Below are 3,916 nucleotides of genomic sequence, written 5' to 3'. Positions count from 1 at the left end.
GTATTGTTTGTCTTGAGTTATAGAAATGACATGTTGCACTTCTCCTTAATCAATGTACATATTGCATCAAACCCAGAAGACTACTCAAACTGAACATTGTTAAAGGCATTTATTATTTTTAATAAAAATCTGAACTGAGAGACAGCAATGGACAATCAATCATATTACAGGGACAGTTCAGTGAGTTGATAGATTGACGTCAAAGTCCTGAAATTCTGGCTATCATGTCACTGATCAACATGATTGCACTGTTTCTAGGGATTGGCACAATATTAAATGTCAAAAGAATGGCTCACAATATGACCAGAGAGCAGTTGGGAAAAGGCATTCAAAATAATGAGGAAATTGAGTAGGCTGAAGAAGCATAGAAGGGAATATTCTGACTAGACTACTGAAAGTTGAAAGTAAGGGACATCGAACATGAGGAGAGGGAATATTCTAACTAGACTACTGAAAGATGAAAGCAAGGGACATCGAACATGAGAGGGAATATTCTGACTAGACTACTGAAAGATGAAAGCAGTTTTTCACAGGAGCTCAGAAGACAGGAAAGCATTCAGAACAGGTGAATGGAGAAGAAAAACAGCATAACATAAAGAACTAAATACAAAGCTGAAAGAGGAGCAGAGGGAAAGATGACCTGAAGAGGGTCAGATGGAAAGAGGAGGACCTGAAGAGGGTCAGAGGGAAAGAGGACCTGAAGAGGGTCAGAGGGAAAGAGGAGAACCTGAAGAGGGAAAGAGGAGGACCTGAAGAGGGTCAGAGGGAAAGAGGATGACCTGAAGAGGGTCAGAGGGAAAGAGGAGGACCTGAAGAGGGTCAGAGGGAAAGAGGATGACCTGAAGAGGGTCAGAGGGAAAGAGGAGGGCCTGAAGAGGGTCAGAGGGAAAGAGGATGACCTGAAGAGGGTCAGAGGGAAAGAGGAGGACCTGAAGAGGGTCAGAGGGAAAGAGGAGGACCTGAAGAGGGTCAGAGGGAAAGAGGAGGGCCTGAAGAGGGTCAGAGGGAAAGAGGAGGACCTGAAGAGGGTCAGAGGGAAAGAGGAGGACCTGAAGAGCAGCGGGAAAGAGGAGGACCTGAAGACAAGCAGAAGGAAAGAGGAGGACCTGAAGACAAGCAGAAGGAAAGAGGAGGACCTGAAGAGGAGCGGGAAAGAGGAGGACCTGAAGACAAGCAGAAGGAAAGAGGAGGACCTGAAGAGGAGCAGAAGGAAACAGGAGGGCCTGAAGAGGGTCAGAGGGAAAGAGGATGACCTGAAGAGGGTCAGAGGGAAAGAGGATGACCTGAAGAGGGTCAGAGGGAAAGAGGATGACCTGAAGAGGAGCAGAAGGAAACAGGAGGGCCTGAAGAGGGTCAGAGGGAAAGAGGATGACCTGAAGAGGGTCAGAGGGAAAGAGGAGGACCTGAAGAGGGTCAGAGGGAAAGAGGATGACCTGAAGAGGGTCAGAGGGAAAGAGGAGGACCTGAAGAGGGTCAGAGGGAAAGAGGATGACCTGAAGAGGGTCAGAGGAAAGAGGAGGGCCTGAAGAGGGTCAGAGGGAAAGAGGATGACCTGAAGAGGGTCAGAGGGAAAGAGGAGGACCTGAAGAGGGTCAGAGGGAAAGAGGAGGACCTGAAGAGGGTCAGAGGGAAAGAGGAGGGCCTGAAGAGGGTCAGAGGGAAAGAGGAGGACCTGAAGAGGGTCAGAGGGAAAGAGGAGGACCTGAAGAGCAGCGGGAAAGAGGAGGACCTGAAGACAAGCAGAAGGAAAGAGGAGGACCTGAAGACAAGCAGAAGGAAAGAGGAGGACCTGAAGAGGGGCGGGAAAGAGGAGGACCTGAAGACAAGCAGAAGGAAAGAGGAGGACCTGAAGAGGAGCAGAAGGAAACAGGAGGGCCTGAAGAGGGTCAGAGGGAAAGAGGATGACCTGAAGAGGGTCAGAGGGAAAGAGGATGACCTGAAGAGGGTCAGAGGGAAAGAGGATGCCCTGAAGAGGGTCAGAGGGAAAGAGGATGACCTGAAGAGGAGTGGGAAAGAGGAGGACCTGAAGACAAGCAGAAGGAAAGAGGAGGACCTGAAGAGGAGCAGAAGGAAACAGGAGGGCCTGAAGAGGGTCAGAGGAGCAGAGGGAAAGAGGATGAGCTGAAGAGGGTCAGAGGAGCAGAGGGAAAGAGGATGAGCTGAAGAGGGTCAGAGGAGCAGAGGGAAAGAGGATGAGCTGAAGAGGGTCAGAGGAGCAGAGGGAAAGAGGAGGACCTGAAGAGGGTCAGAGGAGCAGAGGGAAAGAGGAGGACCTGAAGAGGGTCAGAGGAGCAGAGGGAAAGAGGAGGACCTGAAGAGGGACAGAGGAGCAGAGGGAAAGAAGAGGACCTGAAGAGGGACAGAGGAGCAGAGGGAAAGAGGAGGACCTGAAGAGGGACAGAGGAGCAGAGGGAAAAAGAAGAGGACCTGAAGAGGGACAGAGGAGCAGAGGGAAAGAAGAGGACCTGAAGAGGGACAGAGGAGCAGAGGGAAAGAGGAGGACCTGAAGAGGGACAGAGGAGCAGAGGGAAAGAAGAGGACCTGAAGAGGGACAGAGGAGCAGAGGGAAAGAGGAGGACCTGAAGAGGGACAGAGGAGCAGAGGGAAAGAGGAGGACCTGAAGAGGGTCAGAGGAGCAGAGGGAAAGAAGAGGTAATAGAGAAACAAAAAACAAAATAAATAACATAAAAAGAAGAAATTGGAAATGAGTTCTAGCATAAAGCAAACAGAAAGATAGAACTCACAAGTCAGGTAAAAGAATCAGGAGGTTGTAATGTTAGTATTAGGAAATAGTTCATGTTAATAGAGAACGTATATACCAAAGTGTAGAGCGAAGCAGAATTACAGAAATGATCAAAGACAAGAAATGTAAAAGTGGCACAGCTAGATGACTACAAGACAGCGAAGAGGACAGTGTGTAAAAAGCAAAAGGAGAGTTTAGAAAGAAAGAGGAAATCTGAAACAAAGAGGAAAGAATTGCAGAATATCAGTAGCAGAGGAAAAGTGGAATAAAATTCAGATACAGAAGTTGGGAAAAGAAAAAGCAAGATTGCAAGAGGAAAGATTAACCTAGAAAAAGGACAATTTAGAGGAAAATAAAGAAATGCTGTTGGGAAAATAGAGAAGAGGACAGCAGAAGTAAGAGGCGAGGAAGGTAACATTACAGTGAAAGAAACTAGCAATTTAGAGAAATACATGATAAGATACAGAGTCAAGATGGTGAGGAAATGATTTGAAAGTGTCAAAGCAGAGAAATAAAGTTTAGAAAATAAAGATAAATGTGTCAGTAAAGAAGAAGACAAAGGGTGAAGAAAGAAAGCCATAAGATTAATAAACAAAAGGTGAAACGGATAAAGAGTGAAGAAACACAAGAAGAAATGTAGCTAAATAAGTTAAAAATTGCCATTAGATTGAAAGAAGGGGAAATTATAAATCTGATAGTCATGCATAAAGAAAATAGAAAAAGAACAGACTTGAAAGCAGAGTTTGAAAGAGAGAGAGAGAGAGAGAGAGCGAGAGAGAGAGCGAGAGAGAGCGAGAGAGCGAGAGAGAGCGAGAGAGAGCGAGAGAGAGAGAGTGAGATAGCGAGAGAGAGAGTGAGAGAGAGCGAGAGAGTGAGAGAGCGAGAGAGTGAGAGAGCGAGAGAGAGAGAGCGAGAGAGAGAGCGAGAGAGAGAGCGAGAGAGAGAGCGAGAGAGAAAGCGAGAGAGCGAGAGAGAGCGAGAGAGAGAGAGCGCGTTGTTGAAATGGAATAATACCCTGATGAAGGCATCACAGTCAAACCGTTGTTGAAACTGAATAATACCATGATGAAGTGTGACTTTAGTTTCCATTTCAAATTGATATTGTAGGCATGGTTATCTAACCCTCAATTATCTCGTAGGGTTAAGGTTAGGGTTAAGGTTAGGGTTAAGGTT

This window comes from Oncorhynchus gorbuscha, linkage group LG19 (assembly GCF_021184085.1).
Source record: "Oncorhynchus gorbuscha isolate QuinsamMale2020 ecotype Even-year linkage group LG19, OgorEven_v1.0, whole genome shotgun sequence".
Lineage (NCBI taxonomy): Eukaryota > Metazoa > Chordata > Actinopteri > Salmoniformes > Salmonidae > Oncorhynchus > Oncorhynchus gorbuscha.
The sequence above is the reverse complement of the archived record's forward strand: the minus strand, read 5'-3'. Positions refer to the sequence as shown.